Genomic DNA, 24,564 nt, shown 5'->3' with positions numbered 1-24,564 from the left:
GTTCAACATCTATCTCAACAAGTGGAATTTCTAATTAAGGTTTTGGCACCTATCCAAATAGCCCCTGGACAACAAAGCCCCTAGACAACAAGGCATCTAAACGCTTGTGAACTCTATGTATGGGGAGATTTATGGGACCAACATCACTTTCAATGGCAACCTGTACATGAACTCAATGTCAAATTTCTGCTCTCTATCCCTAAGGAAAGCTTCCTTAGAGCAACATTTTAAACATTGCACATTGATTGGCCTACTAATTCTCTCTTGCTTGGTCACTTGATCTTTAGGAGTGGTGCATAGTACATGGTAAAGCATTTTTTGGCCTTACAATGTGCAGTTTCACTGCACTTCTCTGAGCTAATATTCTTATTTTCCAAATCTTTCGTAGTCTGCTCATTTACTACTATGAAATAAACTAACTTTGCAAGATGAAGTCTAATAGTAGACTTTGCTGATGCATCCAAATCATTCCAATCATCCTCAGACATATCTGCAGGCTTAGCTTCAATCCTTGCCAAGGGTTTAATATGCTTCTTTTGAATAAGCACATCACTTATCTATTCTTTCCACAAAGAAAAGTTTGTTCCATGAAACTTTTTAATGCTGAAAAACTCATTTTCAGACATGGAAGAGGATGCCATGATGCAAATGAAACAAAATCCCAAATGCTAGTACCTGCAAGAGAGAAATCACACCAAATACTAGGTGCACCCAATATGTATGTCTTAATGAAGGATAGTGATACCAAAACTCAAGGCTCAAAGCATCAAAAAATGCATCTAACTCATGTGCATATACTATGCATCCATATGAGCAAAACTGGCCCAAAAGAAAATGTCAATCCACATCAACAAAAAAATGGCAAATAGAATGCCAATAAGAGCTAAATGCCTCAAGCATAAAAACCCTCCATGGGATAAGCATCAATAATGTCTCATCCAAGAGATCATAGCACAACCTGCGCATCCACTGCAATATGTCAAAGTTGTCCCTTAGCATAAAATAGCATCTGTGTGCTAAACATCCATCAATAAAGCATCCCACAAGGCAATCTGGGTCTATTAGTGCATCCAAAAAGGATCACAATGCATCCAAATGGCCTGTAAAGCTTCCATTACAACCCAATGCAAACCACAAATGAGTCACTACATAATCAAACTTAGTAAGACAATCTGCAAATATCTCTCTTTTGCCACAACTCCAAAATCTCATCCAAGGATGGAGTAAGAGCCAATCAACCCTTGCATTTACTTGCAAAAAATGAACCTTAGGAACTTAACCTTAGCCAAAATGCCACATGGCAATCAATGAGAAGGTCTTGGAAACTTTGAGAAATTTCCTTCAAAGAGACGATTAAAAAAAACAAAGAATCACAACTCCCTCGGTTCGTCATGGAATGGCAAGCAGCTTTGTAGACATATGTTTTAGAAAGTCCTGAATCTAATGGGACAGATAGCTCTGCAAATGGAGGCTTGGATGCTGAGTTTTCACTCATAGAGGAAATGACGGAATGAAGACGTTGGAGTAGACAAGGCTTCACTACAGCTTCAGAACTTCACAAAATTGGAAGTAGCTTCACAAGTAGAAGTTTTGGACTACTCTGAATCCACTAGGAGTGTCTGAACTGTAAATGGTGGCCTGGATATGGAGATCCAACACACGAAATCCACGCAGAAAATTGAATTTCGTCACTTTTTGTAGGAGCTATGACCTTTCACTGAAAACTCGGATGATAGAGATTTAAAAATGAAAAATAAAGTACTCAAAGTCTTCTATAACTTTGCTTTAGATCTTAGGTCAAGATTCAGCTTCTACAAAAAGACATCTTCATCACAAGACTCTCAAGTCTAAAATAGACTGTCTTTTTGCCTCCAAAACCATCTGCTGGCTTGCAAAAAACCACTCAGAGAACTTTCCAAAGGTTTCTACAAGGTCTCTACACATCAGGATGCAGGTAAAGACACCCAATGGAGCTTCCTTTCTCCCATAGAGCTGTAGCAGTAGACTTCAAGTTCTAGGCTCACACCCGGGCTCACCTAGAACACCAGCCCTCTGGTACCAGTTGAGAGATCTCAACAACGAAAGTGGAATGGAAGAGGGTGAGAGAAAGGAAGAGCTAGAAGAGAGAGTCACACAAGTTTTGATGGGTGCAGAACAATGGCCCCACACCCCAAAGAGTGGGAGATTTATTCCATTGAATGATATTTATACATGTTGGTCTCTACACAATTCGGAGGTACCTCCATGGTGGGGCCTCTTTTGTTGTAGGATCTACCTTTTGGACAAGAGTCCCTCCACTTTTTAGGGGGACCTTTTGGGTCTCTACACAAAGTGGGGGGACCTTTTGGGTGTTTTCACAAGGTGGGGGGACCTCAAAAAGTGTAAGCTTTTAGTGTTTCACTCTAGATTTAGTATTTCTCTCTCTAGATCCTGATTTTGCAAGTATGATTGGATCTTTTCTAGAGAGGATTCTGTCTATACTCATCCTTTAAGATTCATCATACCATCTTTTAGGATCAAGATATTACAAGCGGAGCATTGCTGCTACTCTCTACACACACAATGATCTCATCTTCATTGCTCTAGATTGTACTTCCGTCCCTTGTTGTGCTGAAGACAAACATTCCCTCAGACCGGTTTGATTACCCATCCTTGGGTATCCAATTCTTTGAGTGGGAATATTTGTGAACGTTGTTCCTTCCATGGAGTCATTTGGTTTTTGGGGTTGGTCTAATATACCTTCTTTTGATGTGATTGTGCCATTGAAGCGGTCCACCTTGTGTAAACCATGTATACAATGTGCGTTCAAAATGTATTTTTAAAACCCCTCTATAACCCCTTTTCCCCTATTTTATAGACCCCTACTATGAGTTTTGGGGTCAATAATTATATCCCTTCTATAAATGTGAAATTTGAAGAGCATTTATTTTTTGCTCTCCTCTTGTCTATTTTAGTGTAAGTTGAAGCAACACCACCTATGAGAAGTTGTGCTGTGCAACCAAATAAAACAATTTATTTTTAATATCATGGGCACACAAATCACTTTCTATCACTCAATCAGTATCATTTTCTCAAATTGTCTCCCTTGATTTTTTTTCAAGATATCGGGTTCTATATTTATGCAATCACTTCATTTTTTAATAAATTTTCAGAGATCCTAACTTCCAAAATATACTCTATATGAAGATGATATAAAAGGCAAAGTTGCAGAAAAAAGAAATACTACAATCTTTGTTAAACTTACATTCTGGTTATTCATTAATATGAATATATTTTAGTCTAGAGACCACCACTCTTTATTCCATTTGACTCTATTTCAAAGTTTCGAATAGCCCATGTTTCCCCTCTTGATTTAACCCCACAAATAAATTAAAAATGAGTTTGTCCGACGAGAGGGGGAGGCGGGGAAGGGGGATGGGAGGTGGCCTGATGGGAGGGTGGGAGGGAGGGGGGAAGGGGGAGGGGAGGGGGCCGACGGGAGGGGGAGGCAGGGAAGGGGGAGGGGAGGCAGGAGGGTAGGGGGAGGGGGGAGGGAGGGGGGGTTAACCCCCCCCACCCCACCTGCTGCGTGCGCAACAGGTGGGGTGGGGGGAGGGGGAGGTAGGTAAGGGGAGGGGAGGCAGGATTTCCCCTCCCACCTCTTGCGCATGCAACAGGTGGGGTGGGGGGGGTATTTTACCCCCCCACCCCACTTATTGCGTGCGCAACAGGTGGGGTGGGGGGAGGGGGAGGTGGGTAAGGGGGAGGGGAGGCGGGAGGGTGGGGCGAGGAGAGGAGGGGGGGTAATAATACCCCCCCACCTGTTGCGTGTGCAATAGGTGAGGGTCTCGCCCCCTCCCCACCCTCCCTTCCCTGCCTCCCCTCCCCCTTCCCCGGCCGTTAACCCCCCCCCTCCTCTCCTCTTGCCCTCCCGTCGCCCTCTCCCCCTTCCCCGCCTCCCCTCTTGTCGGCCCCCTCCCTCCCTTCCTCTGCTCCCTTCCCCTCTCCTCCCACTTCCCCCTCTCTTCCCCCTCTTTTTTAAGGCGGGGAGCGGTGAGGAGGACGGGAGGGGAGGGAGGAGGGAGAGGAGAGGGCAGTTGGGAGGGAGGAGGCAGGCGGGGAGGTAGGACGGAGGAGGGAGAGGAGGTAGGCGAGGAGGTGGGAGGGAGGAGGGAGAGGAGGCAGGCAACGAGGCGAGAGGGCGGGGAGGGCGCATATGGGAGGGGGAGGCGGGAAAGAGGAAGGGAGAGGTGGGGAGGTGAGAGAAGAGGAGGGGGTTAACCCCCAACCTATTGCACACGCAACAGGTTGGCGGTTAATCCCTCCCCTACCCTAAGCCCCCAAAGGGCTTTAAATTTTTATTTTATTTTTAAAGACAAAAAAATTAATTTAATTTAATTTAAAAAAGAAAAAAAAAGACGAAAAAAATTAGTTAACTTAATTTATTTTAAAAAAATAAAAAAAGTTAAAATAAATAAAACTTAAAAAAATTAAATTAAATTTTAAATATAAAAATAAACTAATAAAATAAAATAAAATAATTAAAAAAATAAATAAATTTAATTTAATTTTAAAAATTTTTAAAATAAATAAAACTCAAAATAATATTTAATAAGAAATTTATTTAATATTTTGAGTTTGAAAATCATTGTACTTCTCATTTTTTATTTTTGATTGTTTTTCAAAAAACTATGGCTTCCAGTTTTGGTTCCAAGGTGTCTTTCAAATACCTTGAACATGCTTGGTATTTTATGGAGCGCAAATCAAAGTATTTTTTGGTGATCACTGCAAAGAATGTGTGAAGCGTGAAATATTCTCCAGAGGCAGTAAGAAATGGTGGCATGGTCTCAAACATCAACATTAAAGAAAACAAATTGATAAGAGTTGTGTGCAAAGGAAAGAATGACGAGGTGGTTTACAAGTTACGAGTTACGCACAAGCACTTCTTGAAGCCCTTACCAGATTCAATTGAGGGATCCCAAGAATTACTTAGTGCCTTAGAAGCATTGAAGAAAATGTGGGATGCATTTCCAAGTGGTGGTGTTGTACCTTCAGCAGCAGTAAGTGCAGCAGTAAGTACGCCATCTATAACATGTAACCCTCAAGTTGTACCGCCAATATCTTTGGCGATAACTATGGTAACTCCAATAAGAGTAACTACAATATCTACGACAGTAACTACAGTATCTCCAAGTGTACCGACACCATCGACTGCTGCAACTACAGGAACAAGAAGGAGTAATCGTGGAGCAGATTCAAGTTCTGCAGCTATTTCCAGAAAGAAAGCAAAAATAACTCCTACTCCATGTGCAGATCGTTCAAGTGCAGGTTATTTAAAACCAAGCGAAAAATTGGATAGCGATGAATAGGAGGATCCGCAAGAAGAAGATACAAGTCTTGAAGACTTTTCTATAAGTGTGGCAGACTTACATCCTTCAGAGGATGAGGGGTACATCGGGGATTTTCACAATTTAGCATGTCCACAATGCTTATTGATCGAGCTTCGTTGTTCACAAATCAAAGAAAGCTAGATAAGACATTTGCACGCAAATTGTATGAAGATATGAGGAAAATAAGAACTCCAGTTGCCACTAATATCACTCTTCATCCTATGGCATTTAATAGACTTCAAGAAGATGATCCTATATTGCCTGATGTCACATTTCAAAAGCGTGTGGACTTTCTTGATGCTTTTGAGAACTTTGGAAGGAGTGACTTTGTTCGTGGAGAGGCTTTGTACCAAAGCCGATATGGGACTGACATCGAGAAGAGATACATGCTGGCAAAGAATAGATTCTTGGAAAGATGTAGGTTTGAGCCCATTGATGGGCAACACTTTTGTGAAGCTTGCAAGATCATCCTTGATGAGGGAAGAAAAGGAAACTTGCCACAGATTGAGTGGATGGAAAATTTTCAATGGGTCATTTGTCATGTATGCATATCTAACGATGACTCGAAGTACATTCTAGAATCAGAAAGGCTGAATTCTGCTCCATTTAGGTTGAAAAAAAGCTCTTCTCTTTCTGAGATCTTGATAAAGGCAAGGGAGTTATGGATCGGCTATGGAAAGCCACAAACAGTGAAGGGCAGGAGAGCTACATCTGAGTACATTGCAAAGAGGACTCAGTTCTATAGATTCTTGAAAGGTGTTGTAAGCAATATGCAAGGCATACCAAATAATAAGGTTGAGGCAAAGGATTTGAACACCGCCATTGCAATATACAGGGATGTTACTTGCATTGTCTTTCGTGAGGACTCAGTGTTTCAGAGCATGGTGGATGTTTGCCAAGCATATGAAACAGGGAAGATATCCTTTGAGGCACTAGAGCACATTGCAACTCAGAGGAAAGAAATAAAGAACCGATGTCTATTGTTTGGTGGAGAGCATTAAGGTTTGTTCTAGATGCAATAACAGAAGAAGTATGCAAGAAGATCCTAAGTGGTGACTGCTTCTTTGGAAAGAAGAGCAAGCATAGCAACTTGGATGAAGTGGTCACCTGAATGATTCAAAGTGAGGCTGCTCTCTCGGCACTATTGTTTTTATTGAAATCTGATGATGAGTTAGCTGGCAAGTCAATTGATGTGGATAAGAAGAAAGCACTTAGCCTAGGTCAACTCCTTGATAAGACATGGGCTAGAAAGTGGTTGGCTTCAATGGATGCAGATGCCACACCAACAAAGGATCTAAGAGCTAAAATGCCAAAGGTTGTTGAGATAGAATATATGGACATCAAGAAAAAGGCCTTGCAGTCCACTGCCCAAGGTAGAGAAATTGGTGGTTTAGATGATAGTTCTCCATTCAGCTTCTCCTATGATATCCTGCTATCAGAGAATGATACAAAATTTGCACACATCAATGGCATTGATATAGAGCATTTCATAACAATGAGCGGTCATGCTTGGAAGAAGCCATGCGTATTTTTCATAGATGAATTGGAAGACCTTGCAATGTCACGGATAGTTGAACTTGTGCGGTTTATCGTAGAAGGTCCTATGGTAGATAAGAAAAGATCAACGTTGGTCGTGTTCGTGACAGAATCACAAAGGGATGCCTTGTATGCGAGTTTGACATCTGCATTTGGGTATTTACTTTCAAAAGTATACCATGGTATAGTCCTATGCAATCATATGACTGTCTTGGAAGGCACTGCCATTCAAGTCTTGCAGCCTTTCTTGATGTGCTTCTTATCCAGGGGTGGTGGCAATCTAATCAAAATTCCTTTAAGGACTCTCGAGCTTCATTACTGTGAGGACAATGAGGTTAAGCTTGATGCAGTAATGGTGGATTACAAAAAGCTGATGTATCTTGATGTGATACTAGAGATGACAAAGAATTTACTGAATGATGGGTGGGAAGTAGCATTGTATCGAATGGGTTTTGCTACTGAGAAATTGCTACGCCAAGGTAGAAATGTAAATGTCATTGATACCCCCCATCAAATTGAGTTCTTTGACACATATTACAGTTGCACTACCTTCTTTGAAGAGGAAAATGTCAAAGAAGAGGATAGTGAGAAAAATGTCAAAGATGAGGGTAGTGAGTCTGAGGGTGATGATTCTAGCTCAGGTGATGATGAGGATGAAAGCTCTGCATCTGATGACTTATGCCAAGAAGAAATCCACACAAAGAATAAGGGTGATCAATTGTCAACTAGAGCCAAGGAGATTCCACTCATCATACGGGAAGGCTCGCGGCAGCAAGAAGTCGTAGTACAGCATGTCATAGGAAAAGGTAAGGCTAAAGAGGTGGAAGCACTTCCCTTGAAATTAAAAGTGAGGTAGGCACCCTTGATCTTGGGTGAAGGATATGCAAGTGGATCAAGCAAGGAAGCCTTACTCAAAGAAGGTATGGACGAGAGGCAAAGCATGACCAGGAGGAGTTACCAGGAGGCATAAATGGTTCTTCAACCATGACCTTACAGACTCAAGAGCAGCCTACTAGTCAGGAACCTAGTAGCCAGGTCCCTACTCACCAAGAACTTGGTCATGAGACTCTAGAGCAGCCTACTAGTCAGGTGCTTGGAACTGAAGAGCAAACTACTGAGGACCTTGCTACTGAGACTCCAGTCTTAGAGCAACCTATTAGTCAAGACCCTGATAGTCAAGGGCCTGGCATTTGAGGTTATTGGTACTGAGTAACATGATGGTTGACAGCTTTGTAATCACAAGTTTTGAACTTCTATCTAAAGCAAATATCTAATAAAAAGTTTACTACTTTTTTTATTTCTTTACTCTCATTATTATGTATAAAGATTATTTATGAGGTCCATTTTATACTTAATGGTGTATTTTAAACTTTATGTCGAATGTATTTTTATAGTTAAGGTTGTTTTTTAATACCAAGTGAGGTGTATATGTACACCACTTACACATAAAAGGATTTATCTACACTACCTTTCTAAGGGGTTTATGTACACCACCTTTCTAAAAGAAATGGTCATAAAGGTGTGTGCACACCACTTATACATAAAGGTGTTTATTTACACCACCTTTCTAAGAGAATTGGTCATCTATTATTGGTCATCTATTGATGTTCTTAGGTGATAGTAGCTCAATTCACAAGAAGTTATGAAGATGTTTATGTAGACCACCTTTGTAAGAGATTTTTGTGAAGTTATAAAGATGTTTATGTAGACCACCTTTGTAAGAGATTTTTGTGAAGTTATGAAGATGTTTATGTAGACCACCTTTGTAAGAGATTTGGTTATGCATTGCTATTCTTAGTACTTAATCATCAAATCTTTTGTTTTGAGTTGTCAAATCTAGTTCAAAAAACAACATTACTAGTATATTCGAAATTTTTGGACTGTTTTTTGGTCCATTTCTCAAATTGGACTTTACACAAGTCCAAAAATTTTGAATAGTGTGTTAAGAGTGTCAAAGAAGAAAAGTGTCATTCCTATTGTTAAAAAGGTAGATATAGATGTTGGTGATGATGTATCTACGGTTGATGTGATCATTGATGGTCAAGTGATTTCTAGTGTGTACATTGATGGAGGTGTATCGATTAATGTCATGAGTGAGAAGACCATGATAGATGCTGATTTAAAATACTCTGTTATTACCTCTCCTTATCGCATAAAATTGGCTGACAACACTAGGGTAAAGACCTTGGGAGTTTTGAAGAATCTAGAAGTGGATGTATGTGGAATTTTTGTGCCGACTACTTCTAGGTGATCCCTACCAAGCCAGATGCACGTGCCTATCCACATTGATTTTGGGAAGGCCTTGGCTATGCAAGGTGAAGGTGTTCAAAAGTGGGATATTGGAGAATTGATTTTGTAGGGAAATGATGAGAAGGTGCACTACAACATCAGAAGCCACAAAAAGAAAGTTGTGAAGGAGTCTTCAACATCAAAGAGTTTAAGCTCTGACTTAACCGATGAAGAAGAAGAGACACGGCGTAGCTCCGAGGAGTCCAGCTCAGAGGGTGAGGTGGAAGGAGTGGCCTTTGGTCTTTGTCTTAAAGCTGATCGAAATTAGTTAGGAAGGAATAAGGTGGTGGTGCAAGAAGATCCTGTAGAGACACTTCATGTGGAGGATGTGGAGCACACTAAACGACGCCAATGCAATGAAGAGCTTCTTGGTGATTCTCTATCAGCAGGTAGTGAGAAGCTCTAGTACTTGGATATGTTAGATGATTTTCCATGTCTCTTTGCAACAAGCTATTCACAGGTTCAACCAATCTCTCTTATGGAGCACAAGATTGAGTTGAAGCCAGAAAGCAAGCCAGTTATGCAATGCTTAAGATGATTGGGGGTGATCCAAGCTAAGGCATTAAAGAAAGAGGTAACACTACTTGAGGTGGGATTCATCTTTCCTATTGATGATTTAGAATGGATATCTCGTGGGGTGGTAGCAAGCTAAGGGTGTCCACTTCTGGACCACTTTCGGGTGAGTGTGACACCCGCTCGAGTGAAAATACAAAGGTTTTGCTTCGGTCTGCAATAGATCGAGGTATTAGTTCCAATGAAAATCACACATGAGGACAACCGAGCCAAGCCAATACCTCGATCGAGGTGCTGGGCTTTTTTCACCGGACCGAGCCTATACCTCGATCGAGGTTTGCTGGCAAGCCACCTATACATGCCACATCTACCTCGTTCGAGGTATCGTGGCAATCCAGCTACACCTCGATTGAGGTAACGTGGCATGTCCACCTATACCTCAATCGAGGTATGTGCCATCCGACAGGGCAGCTGACATACCTCGATCGAGGTATGCTGGACCGATGACTTGGCCGCATGTCGAATACGTCAATCGAGACATGTGGCATCTGGCTGCTGCCGACATACCTCGATTGAGGTATCGTGGCATGTCTATACCTCGATCGAGGTAGATGTACCGAGATGTATGGGCATGTCAAAATACCTCGATCGAGGTATCGTGGCATGTCTATACCTCGATCGAGATATGATGGAGCGATATGTATGTTGCATGTGAAATACATCGATCGAGGTAGGGGAACCCTAAATTTTCTTATAAAAGGAGAGCGACCCCCCTCATTCTGCATACCTCGATCGAGCTCCTCCTCATCGACCGATTTCAGATTTGCGAGACGTCGACGGAATTGCGCCAGCGACGAAGAGCGACCGACGGAGATGGACAGAGCAGGAGAGTCCAGGTAGGGTTTCTTTTATGTAGCTTTTTTTTTTTTGCTAAAATTTATTTAAATTTTAGTTTACAGGAATAATTATGAAAAATTTCTAAATTTCAAATGCATTTTAAAGTTTTTTTGAAATTTTTGAATTACGACATTTTTTATTTAAAATGTAAAAATGAAAAAATTTTGTTTTTCAAAATTAGAGCTATTTTTATTAAATAAAAAAACATTCATAGGAATAATTATAAAATAGTTCTAAATTTCAAATGCATTTGTAAATTTTTTTTAAATTTTTGAATTACGACATTTTTAATTTAAAATGTGAAAATGTAAAAATTATTGTTTTTTAAAATCATCTTTGAAAATAAAGAGATTAAAGTTATTTTTAAATTAGAGCTATTTTTATTTAAATAAAAAAACATTTAAATTTTCGTTCACAGGAATAATAATAAAATATTTTTAAATTTGAAATGCATTTTAAAGTTTTTTTTAAATTTTTGAATTACGACATTTTTTATTCAAAATGTGAAAATGTAAAAATTCTGTTTTTTTAAATCATCTTTGAAAAAAAAGAGATTAAACTTATTTTTTAAATTAGAGCTATTTTTATTTAAATTAAAAAACGTTTAAATTTTAGTTCATAGGAATAATTATAAAATATTTCAAATTTCAAATGCATTTTAATTTTTTATTTAAAATGTGAAAATGTAAAAATTAGGTTTTTAAAAATCATCTTTGGAAAAAAAGAGATTAAAGTTATTTTTTTTAATTAGAGCTATTTTTATTGAAATAAAAAAACGTTTAAATCTTAGTTTATAGGAATAATTATAAAATATTTCTAAATTTGAAATGCATTTTAAAGTTTTTTTAAATTATTTTTGGAATTACGTAATTTTTTATTTAAAATGTGAAAATGTAAATATTTTGTTTTTAAAATCATCTTTAAAAAAAAAGAGATTAAAGTTATTTTTTAAATTAGTGCTATTTTTATTTAAATAAAGAAACGTTTAAATTTTAGTTTATAGGAATAATTATAAAATATTTCTAAATTTGAAATGCATTTTAAAGTTTTTTTTAATTATTTTAGAATTACGTAATTTTTTATTTAAAGCCTGAAAATGTATATATTTTGTTTTTTGAAATCATCTTTTAAAAAAAAGAGATTAAAGATATTTTTTTTATTAGTGTTATTTATATTTAAATAAAAAAATGTTTAAATTTTATTTTTAAAAATGATCTTTTAAAAAAAAGAAAATAAGAGTTTAAGTTAGTGAAGTTTTTATTTAAATGTCAAAAAGTATATAATTTGTTTTTTAAAATAATCTATTAAAACTGAAGTTTACAAATTACTGAAGTTTTGAATTTAATATAACGTTTAAATTTTGTTTTTAGAAATCATGTATCAAGAACAAGAAAATAAGAATTTTGTTAAAATAAGAAAATCATGTATTAAAAACAAGAAAACAAGAAAACAAGAACAAGAAAAAGAGAGATTAAAGTAGGTTTTATGTTATTTTTGAAATTGGTGCTATTTTTATTTAAATAAAAAAATGTTTAAATTTTAGTGGTTTTGTATTCTGTATGTGATGGGTATTCTGGGTACTTTCAAATTCGTATTTGAGAGGAAGATCAAAAGAAAACATCATTTGTCACACCTTGGGGAGTTTTTGGTGACAAAGTGATGCCTTTTGGGTTGACCAATGCACCAGCTACACTTCAAACATTCATGAGTCAAGTGCTCGAGCCTTACTTGGGAAAGTTCATAAGGGTGTTTTTGGATGATTTTTGCATTTATTCTCGGTGCATAGATCACATGGAGAAGTTAAAGATGGCCTTAGCTAGGATTAATGAAGCAAAAGGGTGTCTAAATTTTAGCAAGTGTCACTTGGCTCAAACAAAAGTAGTCTTGTTGGGGCATATTGTGTCTGAAGAAGGCCTACAAATGGATCCTGATAAGATTCAAGCAATCATGGCATTGCCAAGTCTTGAGAGTGTCACTGGTGTTCACAAAATTCTAGGAAAGAGCAAGTATTATCAACGCTTTTGTGATGATTTCACAGAGATAGTGCATCCCATGAACTTGTTGACAAGGAAAGGAGTTTCTTTCCAATGGGGTGTGGAGCAACAAGAGTCTTTTCAACAACTTAAGGAGGCCATGAGTAAGGGACCAATATTGAAGCCCCCTGATTGGTCTCAAAACTTTTATGTAAATCCAAGTGTATCTTTGCATTGAGTTGGTGCTGTATTGCTACAAAAAGGGGAGGCAAGTAGAATGCAACCCATCTATTATGTAAGCCGACAACTTACAGAGGTGGAAACAAGGTATGAAGAAATGGAGCAGCAAGCCCTCTCTTTGGTGTTTTCAGTCAAAAAATTTCACACCTATTTATTACCTCAGCCATTTTTCTTCCTTACCTCTCACTCTGTATTAGCATATCTAGTTTGCAAGCCTAGTCCTGGGGGGAGATTTGGAAAATGGTCATCACAGCTTCAAGAGTTCTCTTTCTCTTTTGTCACTGAAAATACCACTAGGTCGACTATGGCAGATTTGCTCACAGGATGGCAGGATCTAAGAGAAGAAAAGAATTATAAGGATGACATTAATCATGAAAGGGAGACACCACCAATAGCTTTTGTCTTGTATTTTGATGGGGCTTTTAGTCCTTCACGCTGACAAGGAGCGAAGGGGATAGTCTTGATGAATTCTGAAGGTCAAGAGGTGTGGGCAAGAGGATAAGAGCTTCTAGGTATCACAACTAACAATGCAGTTGAGTATAATGCTTTGATTCTTGGTTTGGAGGGTTGTCTTCAAAGTCAAGTCAAAGAATTGGAAGTAAGAGGAGATTCTCAGCTTATTATAAAGCAAACGCAAAGGCATTACAAGACAAGAAGTCCTCATTTGAAGGAGCTTAATCAAAAGGCTATGGCATGATGTAGTCAATTTGATTTTTGCAAGTTTGTTCATATAAATAGAAAAGAAAATCAAAGCACAGATGAGTTGGCTACTCAAACCATTGTAGTACAAGACTGGGGGGTGGTTTCTTTGGTAGACACTAGATGGCCAGAACTACAAGATGTTCAGCAATATGTGAAAGAAGGCATGTTTCCTTGAGGGTTAACTCCACAACAGAAGAAGAGATTGATTACTTTTGGCCACGCCTCCATAAGGATGTATATGAATATCACCAATGGAACCTATCAGCTTGAGGATGTTGACGGCATGGTGAGACCCAAATGCACCAATGAGTATCGCCTAGAATTCTTCTATGCTCAACCACCTTGAGGGCAAGCAGACCCTCTATGTCACTAGAGAGGATGTGTTGGGGAAGAAAAGATGTGACGCCAAAAATTCATATTTTTTATTTGGCATTGGTATTGTTTTTCTCTATGTTTGATAAGAGTTTGAGTATCGGGTGATAGCCTAGCGGCTCTCACTTATTTCTATTTTCTAAGATATTGTATGGGATTGAGAGGATGAGTGGAATGGATCATTGTAAATACCATGTGTATGAATGATAAATACCTTGGTATGGGGTGAGAGTTATTTGTGTATGGGATATTATGGGGTTTCTAGAAAATAGGAAGAGTGAGTCATATAAAGAGGTGGGCTCATGTCCATGTGTTCCAATAATATAAGAGAGGCCACATGCCAAGCATGTGGAAGGCATGTGGAGGAGTGTGGAGTCAAGAGGAATCCTTCTAGAATTCCTATGTGGAATAAGGAGGATGTGGACATATGGAAAAGAGAGGGTCCATATGGGCTCCATGTGGGGAGACTCTTGACTTTCTCAATATTTTAAAAGTCTTGAGCATCTTTTGATGGGACACATGGCACGAGTAGCCAAAAAGGATATGGATGGTGACATACGGGCTTATGTGATTGATGGGGAAAGGAATCTATAGGCAACAATTGTAAATGGGTGAAGGAGGGTGACAAAATCTCTATAAAAGGAGCCCTCCTCTCCCTTGTTCATCATCTCTTCCACCATTAGGCCTCATGTTTCTGTAGCTCTAGTCTCCTCAAGACTCTTCCATGAGCCTTCTCTCCCTCTTGTAGATATTCTCTTATGTAGACTCTTGAGTCCATCTCTCTCTAGTTCATTCTCTCTCTATGAGTAGTCTTGGAGCTTCCGCTCCCTCTTGTACATATGAAACCTATTCTTCTCCCTTGTGTTTATAGTATTTTGAGTTGCATTGGAGTGGAGTCTCACTCTATTGGTAATGAAGGTCACTTCAGCTTCTCTCTCTTGAGTGTCTCTTCCCTTTTTCCATTGTTTTCTCTTCCAAAGTGCTCAAAAGTGTTGTCTATTCGGCCGCTCATCGCGCATACATGGTTTATCTATCTCCCAAGCCACAAAGGAAGCTCTTCCTTCCCTCCTAGATAGACCATTGCTGAGATTATGGTCTCCGCTGATCCTTTCCTTCTCCCTATGAGATTATGGTCTCTACCAAAGAAGAGGGGCAGTTGATGATGTGGCACAGGGAGTCATATGCTTCTTACAAAATTGTTCTTTGCAGAGGCTATATGCTTAGGTGGTTGCATGATGATGTGGTATTAACCTAACCCTAAACCTTAACCATGGTTATTACGGGTTGGCTTAACCATTGACCAAGGTAAGGTTGAGCTAACCTTAGTCTGACCAACTTAACCAATGGTACTTTCAACTAACCCTGGTCAATTCTTATCCTCCATGTGGCTTTTAATGGGGTTGCCACGTGTTCTAAGGTCTAACCTTAGAGAAGAGTGCAGATAAAAATTTAAAAAAAGGATAGGCTTGTATCTGCGATGGTGCATCGATGGCATCGGAGGTGCAGTACCCATCAATGTGGGGATCAAATTGGGTCTCAAAATGATGCCACACAAGCACTCAAGGTTGCATCACCTTGCGTGATTGCCCATGACTACATGCCCCTGTCTACAACGAGGCTCACCATGTGCCCTTCCCTTTAAATGTTTGGCCACACTAGACAACAGAACTCTAGGATTCACTTGCCTCAAGTGCCTCACCACACTTCTTGCAGCCTGCACAAGGGGTCAACCAAGGCACTGTGTGCTGGTAGTGGAGAGGTTGAAGATGGTTGTTTTGCAGGAGTCTTGTTGCTGCTGTGAGAACCTCTTGTTGTGGGCAGGTCGTTTGAGCATAGGCGCTAGCTATTAAGGCTGGCTGAGATGCTGGCCTAAGGCTTTATACAAAGGCTTCTTTGTGATTCTTACATGCTATAGTTGCTTCTAATTCACTCAAAAATTTGGAAGGAAAAAGACATTATGCACATAAAATACTTACTTGGAGCATCTATGCCAATCATGAGATATTAAGCCATATAATTGCTCTACACCTCTTTTCTTGCTATTTGTGAAGGCCCCCTTCAAACACCTCATGCATCCAGTGGGAGTATGAATTGTAGTGATAGCTCACTTCACTGCCACCATCTCTAACTTTGATAACCTCCACGGTGCATGAGATAAAATGACACGCCCATTTGGCCTCCCTTGTGGCCAAGCATCATGCATCCTCCCTGTGGTGCGTAGATCCTCCCTTATGCCTGTGGAATCTCATGTCCCATTCAAATGTTCCCAAATGGTAGATGCCACATTCTTGAAGATATGCATGGGATCAAGAGAGTGAGGTGGGACCAATATGGTAAACAATAAAAGATGGAGTACCTAAACAAAAGTTGGTGTTAGCAAGCAATCTTTATTTCCATTCAATATAGCACATAATAGTTACAAATCCTTATCGGCTCATGCCAAGTGGTGGAGTCATGGAACCGTCCCAAATTCTCATCCAATCTCCTGTAGTGAGTGACTGTGGGGGGACTTCATTCCAAGGGGTGACATATCTAGGATGATCACATGGAAGAAATCGATGGTGATTCTCATAGATGACCTTATTCAATGCATCTACTCGTGAGGCAACTAGCAAAGGACCATGAACATGACATGCATGGTAACCCGATGTAGTGAGACCTCAATAACAGACAAAATTAAGAGTTGAAGCTGGGTTTAGGGTGCCACATTGATTGCCTACTCATAATTACAAGCTCAATGCTTACCTGAACACTCGCCATAGCCTGGGAAGTCATGCATTGTCCACATCAAGACTACTTTGCAATTGAATTTGCAATTGAAGTATCATGATGAGGGAGGCCTGCTCACATCATGCACTTCGATACCTCTCCAAAGTATCTCTAAGTCATTAATCAAAGGCTCCAAATAAACATCAAGATTTTTTACTTTATGTTTCCCTAGAATTAGAAGGGATAACATAACATGTCCTTTCTTAATAGCCACAAAGGGTGGAAGATTATAATTCACCAATATCACTAGCCATACACTATAAGAGGTGCTTTTGAGACCAAATGGGTTCACACCATCCATACCCAATCCAAGTCTCAAGATCCTAGTTTCTTCCTTGAAGCTTGGCCATGTGTCTTCAATATGCTTCCACGTAGGAGTGTATGCGGGAGTTCTCCACTTGCCATCGCTTGATCGATGGGAGGAATGCCATGACATGAGCTCTGCAATGGATTTGCACTTGAACATATGTTGGATGCGAGGGATTATGTGAAAATGTCACAGAACCTTACAAGGCACATCCAAAGTTTTGAGATCTGCTCTATATCTTGCCTCTCCACAAGTAGGACACTCTCTTGCATCCTTATGTGGTCCACGAAACAAAACACAATCGTTGATGCATGCATGGATGCACTTGTAATCTAATCCTCCAAGAGAGGTCACATGTTGCCATGCCATATCTCTTGAGGTCAGTAATTTATTCTCCCTGGGAAGCATTTTACACAATAGCCTGCATGTGAAGACCATAAATAAGAAAAAGCATTCGAGTAATTGACCCACTAGCATAATTCACCATGTTTGCAAAATAGACTTTAAAGCTTACTTGAGTAATGCATTCAAACTTGCATTGCTCCATCGGTCTACAAGTTTAGTAACTCAAGGGAGGCACATAGAAGAGAGAATGTGCACCCCTCAAACCCCTCATCAAACACCTCCTCCTCCATGGGTAATGGTAGAGGGCTACTATCACCATCACTCCATGCATCTGTAATGGTCCCTCCTAAATATCCCAGCTCATATTACCGATGCTTCGCCTCATGACGAGCATCGGACAACATATGCGGGTGTGGCACTGCATCCTATATCAAATTAAAATGGGATCATAACTCAAACACATGAACATCCATAGGTATCTCAACCAACCTTAACTCTTTAACACTTACCATGTTTATGATCGCATCCCATTCTCCATACTTTGAGACGTGATTGAATATAATTCTACATGCATGATACATGTTTCCTCGACATCGATCACACATACATTTGATTTTTTGCTCCAACCACATTTCGCAATGGTGGATACAGAGGGATTCATCCTCACTGGAGCTACTTGTTGAAGATGAAGACATCCTATAAATAAACAACCCAAAAAATGTGTTCTTGCATGAGTTGTAAATGTCAAAACTCTATGGAGCATCTAAAAGCGTGTCTAACACCACCTTTGTATTGTGGAACGTGTCTATAGGTGCATCTAAAATGTAGTGTAGATGCGCTTTTAGATGCTCTTTTAGACGTGCTGATAGACGCACTTTTAGACGCCTAGACTACGAGCTGATTTTTGAACCTACTTTTAGCGTGCTTGCTTTCCTTCACATACTTTTAGCATCGCATGGCTTGCTTTCCTATTAACAGACATAGCTCCAGGCATCCACACTTATCTCCAAGCACCCACACTCATCTCCAGGCTTATACAATCATCACCAAGCACACAAGAGAAGAGGGTAAACAAGGAAGAGAAGAAAGAGAAGCAATTTTGAAGAAGGACAATAAGCTTCCATACCTCTATCCAAGGTAAGTCTCTTGGCGGTTGATCTTCTTTGGAAGTTGCTCTCTTTGGATTTGTCCTTTGTCGTATGCCAGGAAGAGATGTTTTTGATACTAGTATTGTTCTTTTTGGGTTCCGAGCGCATGTCCTTTTCAATTTCTTTCAAAAAGACATCTGACGGAGTGCATCTATAGATGCGTCTAACAGCGTGTCTAACAACACATCTGACTTTTGGAAAAACAGACAATCGTGCCTATAGATGCACTGTTAAACATGTCTATAGATGTGCTACGATAGTTTTTCTTATGTGTTCTTCCCTTTCCCCTTCCCCTTCCAAGAAAGGGATTGCATGAATGATGGAAATAAGTGATTGCATGAATGATGGAAAGGGATTGCATGAATGAAAAAAGGGATTGCATGAATGATGGAAAGGGATTGCATGAATGAAGAAAAGGATTGCATGATTGATGGAAAGGGATTGCATGAATGATCGAAAGGGATTGCATGAATGAAGAAAGGGATTACATTCATGAGAAAATAAGGGATTGCATTCTCTTTTCCTCTCCTTTCTCCTCTCTTTCCTCCTCTTTTCTCCTCTCTTTTTCTCTCTTATCTCCTTTCTTTTTTCTCCTCTTTTCCTCTCTTTTCGTCTCTTTTCTCATCTCTTTCCTTCTCTCTTTTTCTCTCTTTTCTCCTCTCTTTTTCTCTCTTTTTCTCCTCTCTTTTCTCCTCTCTTTCCTTCTCTCTTTTTCTCTCTTTTATTCTCACTTTTTCTCTCTTTTTCCTTCTTTTATCCTCTCTTTTTGTCTCTCTTTTTCTCTCTTATCTCCTCTCTTTTTCTCTCTTTTTTTCTCCCTTTTCTCCTCTCTTTCCTTGTCTCTTTTTCTCTCTTTTATCCTCACTTTTTCCCTCTTTTTGCTTCTCTCTTTTATCCTCTCTTTCCTTCTCTCTTTTTGTCTCTTTTCCTCTCTTTTCTCTTCTCTTTTTCTCTTATCTCCTCTTTTCTCTCTTTTTTCTCCTCTCTTTTCCTCTCTTTTCCTCTCTTTTCTCTTCTCTTTCCTTCTCTCTTTTTCTCTCTTTTATCCCCACTTTTTCTCTTTTTCTCTCTTATCTCCTCTCTTTCTCTCTATTTTTTCTCCTCTCTTTTCTCCTTTTTCTCCTCTCTTTGTCTCTCTTTTTCTCCTCTCTTTTCCTATCTTTTCTCCTCTCTTTTTCTCTCTTATCTCCTCTCTTTTTCTCTATATTTTCTTCTCTCTTTTCTCCTTTTTCTCCTCTTTTTCTCTCTTTTTCTCCTCTTTTCCTCTCTTTTTTCCTCTCTTTCCTTCTCTCTTTTTCCCCACATGAAGCTTCAATAGCCTGACATTGAGCAAGCAGATACATACTTCTATCACTCTAATTCAAAGAATGCAAGAGTCTGTAAATGCTTGCTCAATGTCAAGCTGTCACTCTATTTTTTCTTTTGCATCTCGTGATGAGGGCATGCTCGATGGTAATCTTCTTCTCTTCTTTTCTTCAATTCATCATGTGGTTAGGAAGCTCTTTAGCCTCACCTGATCTTTGGGATGCCATCTTTTGGGAGTTATATAACATTTTGGGGCACCCTTCCACTCCTGGGGAGTTATACACATACATGATGGGTACTCCAAACACCCCTAAGAGTCGGCAGTACAGACTCCAAACCACCCTCGGGGGGGTCACTATGTATAAACCCTCTATACCATGTGTGTTCAAGGCATATTTCTAAAATCCCTTATCTGTATAAATTTTTCATACATTAATAAAATGTACCCCTTTTCTATACAAATCTGTAAATTTTTTCCAAAACTATTTTAAATAGTCCCTTATGTATATTTATTTCTGTAAATTTTAGAAATAAAAAATATCCTTTTGTTGAACTCACGTGATAGGGTTACATATGATGAGTGACCCCCTCGAGAAACCACCCCAACCCCACACCAGCTGAGATTACCCCAATGCAACCCAGTGGTCAGGAGCCCCTTCTCCCCCCTATGGTCAAGAGGCCCTTCTCCCTTGCAGAGCCGCCAACGTACTCCCGTGTAGTCGAGAGTCACTTCTCCAGCTACTAGTGGCCAGCGTACTCCCATGTAGTCGAGAGTCGCTTCTCTAACTACGAGTGGCCAACATACTAGCTTGACATGACAAGGTAGTAGGTGTAGTAGTAGGGAGAGCGGTGGGGGATGCATCACACAATGCTTTAGGGGGGGTAATGGTGGGGGCAGGGATGATTCAGATGATGCAGACATGCCAGAGGGTGATGGTACAATCTTCTATGACATCACTCAGATAAGAGGCATCTTAATGGATGCACGGGGGAAGGACATCATGGCCTTCATGCGCTCTATAATTGCCAACAACTACAGAGATTGCTTTATTCACTATAAAGACCATCCAAAAAAGTTGGCTGATGAGACCCTCACTACTATTCGCTCTAGGTATCCCAATCCCCCCAATGTTCAGTTCACATATAAATGGGCGCAAGTCAAAGATTGTTAGGATACTTGGCAATAAAAGATCTTCGCTTAAGAGGCAGGCACTAGCCGAGATTGCTAGTAGAGAGAGAGGTCAACCACAAAGGGGCCAATCCCACACCGCTCACAAGCGTGAGTGGAAGAAAGCAATAAAGGCAATGAAGGCGAACCCCAGTCTGTAGCGCATGGGGGCACGAAGGATCCAAATGGAGCAATATGGAAATGTGCATTTTGGAGCAGGGGGTTTTGAATCATGGGAGGCCCAATTGGTAAGTATCGATCTCAAATTATATTGTTTATGTGGTTTATTAGGAGGTTGTTTCTTTGTACTAAACCCTCCACAAATTGTGTCATGTTGTAGCTTGATATCGTGGGCAGGTACCCTACTCCTATCGAGACAGCCTACCATCACCACCATCGTAGAGGAGATAAAATGTGGTTGGTTGTAAGAATTGAATTGCACAATGTGGAAATGGGATTCTTGTAACTACATAGCATACACGACATACACAACATTCTATTCAATCACACAGAATTCTACTTTTATTTTAAAAAAAAGTTCTGTAGAGTGTCTATAAGTGCGTCTATGTATGCATCTTTTTATTTTTTTTAATTTTTACAGAGCATCTAAAAGTGTGTCTATAGGCGCGTCTATCTGTTATATAGATGCAACTATTGATGTGGGTCTGTAGACATGCAAATAGATGCACCCGTAAGTTTTTTTTTAAACTTAAGGGAACACATTTGTGTGCACATCTATTGGTGCTTTGTCTTGTTGTGTGTGCAATGAATTGATTGAGGGCTATTTAGCAGGTTAAAACTTTGAGCTACCCATCAAAAAATTGTGAGTGCACTTACACCTCATCCTAGATGAGACAATATTTAAAAAATAACTTTAGATTTAGATCTAATAATAAATGCACCCTACCTATCAATATAAAAACAGTGTATAAAATTACCCCTTCTATAGATATACTTCTATAAGTCTTGAGAATAAAGATACCCCTCATTTTCAACTCTCATAGTATACTTACATTTCCAAGGTGGACCCCCCGAGCATCAAAGTAGCCCTTGCCTTGTTGAGTTTGTGCAAAGTTTCTCTTTTCTTGTAAAATGCATAATTTTTTCTTTTGATAATTCTTGGAATTTCTCCTTTTTGTCTTGTACATGGTATGTAGATGCACATGTTGAGAAGCCTTTGTTTAATCACCTTTTTTGGCATTAAATTTGGCTCACAAAAGCATTCTCTTATGCTTGATGCATTCTTTTTGTATAGAATGTATGTCTTCTTGGATCTTGGAATTTGATTCATAGTTTTTGGAGAGGAATGCTTAAGAGAATAAAGGATGAGGTGTTTGATGATGAGTTCTTGGCACTCGTATGTATGGCTTTGGAGCCCATGGTCAAATTTTTGCTATTGACAATGTCAATAACTTGAGTTGAGTGTACTTGGTTTTGTATTGTTTTGCATTATCATATGTGGTGATTATATCAACTTCCTATTATCACCTAAAGACTATGAAAGTCCATGCTTGGAGTGTGTTGGTTGTCTTTGTGCTACTGAAAGTAGATATTTGACATGAACAACTATTCACGTAAGGACTCTTAAGGACCATGCCTTGATTTTGACATTGAGTGCTTGAGATGTTGGTGTCTTTCCTTTTCAATGGGGTTTTATTGGTACATCTATCATGTCTAAAGTGGAAAAACTTGTGCATGTGCCTGTGGACCTAACCTATGTGTCTAGGTGCAAACTTACAAGGTTGCATGATTTGAGAGAATCATATCTACAAATTTTATTAATTGATGCCATGGTTGAGAAACCATGATATTATTCATGGTTCATCCCCTAAATGGAGTTTTACCGAATGCCATTCATTTTATTTTTTTAATCATTATTTCTTTCAAAGACCAAAATCATCATTGGGAACATGTCTCTTGAAGAAACTTCTATCATGTTGGCCTTTGAATTTGTTGAAGCTTTTCTATTCTTGTACTTGAGTCGATCGGCATGTTGGCAAGCTGGAAGAGTATAGAGAGTTTATGCTTGAGTTCATATTGGGCTATAATTTTGGAAAAAATGCAACCTTTTCATTTTGTAAGGTGGATGGTTGGATTGTGTGCCATCCTTCAATGATGCATGCCTCTATTGATCTGTCAGTCTTTGATGATGCATGTATATATGTATCTGCTTTGCTTTTAATCTCTTGGGTTTTATTATTTTCATATGTTGAAAGCATTCGATTTGTGGTTGGGATGGGCTAGATATCTTCATGTTGAGGAACATTTGTAAATGGTGATTTTATGCTTGGTGTGTGTCCCATTTTTGTGGATATAGACTCAATCTTTGTAGTCTATGTACACTGTCATTGAGGTACCCATACTTATTTTAGCACATTGCATGGTATATCAGTATTAGGAATTGTCATTGGGATAGGGGAATTCCCCATTTTCTTGATGCATATTTGGGGAATTCATGCCCACATTAATCTTCTATCCAAGTCAGATGTCTATTGGGGACAAAATGTTGCACATTTCTCCTTTGTATCTAGATAGATTTTTTCCTTGGTTGTTTGGATTGAATATGATTGTGAGAATACTCATTGTTGCTGAAGGACCAATGCCTTTTTTGTTGATGTTTACATGATGACATTTTGTCGGGTAGCCATTTGATTGAGTGATTTACTTTGGAGTCCTCTTTGCTCTTGATTATTGAACAAATCCTATTTGGAGAGTCTTTGTGTTGTCTTGATATTGTTGACTCTTCCTTTTGAATTTTGAGAATCGATGTAGATATTCAAGAGGGGCCGATGTCAATTGACAGCCTTTGTTGAGTTGAGTGAGCTCCTCTTTCATGTCTTGGTTCTCATTGTTTTACTTTGCATGGCATGAAGCAAGTTGGTTCTTTTGATCTTGTTCCTCTTATAGTTGTTGCCTGAGCTGTGTCAACTGTTGTTGCCAAGTATTCTGAAATTCTTGCATTAGTTGAACATGCTCTTGGAAAATAGTCTTGAGATGTTGGAGATCTTGTGCTGGGCCTATTCTCTCTTGTTCTCCCCTCTTGAATGTGTTAAGAATAGGTCTTTGAGAGTTTTGATAAGAGAGTGATCCAATTGTTGTACCTTTGTTGTTGTCTTTGGGGGATTCATTGGTTTATGGCCCTCGTGTAATTCTTCTTGCATGGTTGGCACCCATATTTGAGATTTATCACACAGAGGATGCTTTGTGCATCCTTTTCATGCAAAAGTGTTATACTGGAAGAGCCCTGGTGACCGAGATGTTCTTGAATGCCACACTTTGGGTTTGCATCACCCAAGAGACATGTGTTACGACCTTCCAGTGCAATGCTTTGGATGCCTCACCGCTTTGGGCAATCTTCTTTTGTGAGGGTTGGTTTTGAGTCATCATTTTATTGCACATTCACATTACCTTTCTTAGCTCCTTTCTTCTTCTTTTTCTTTTTGCTTGTTGGTTGACTTTCCATTTGGCTGACTTTCCAATGTGCACATGTTCATGATAGGGGTTTCTCTTGAAACCATTGCCAAATTGCCCTCACTATTGTCTAGTGTTTTTTATGAAATCTTTCTTTCTAATATTGCTTCAATCCTTTCTTGGTCCTTCTCAAATGAATCTTCAATCATCATTGTGGATA

This window comes from Dipteris shenzhenensis, chromosome 19, assembly GCF_047967505.1.
Source record: "Dipteris shenzhenensis isolate YYH24624 ecotype China chromosome 19, Dip_SZ_1.0, whole genome shotgun sequence".
NCBI lineage: Eukaryota > Viridiplantae > Streptophyta > Polypodiopsida > Gleicheniales > Dipteridaceae > Dipteris > Dipteris shenzhenensis.
The sequence above is the reverse complement of the archived record's forward strand: the minus strand, read 5'-3'. Positions refer to the sequence as shown.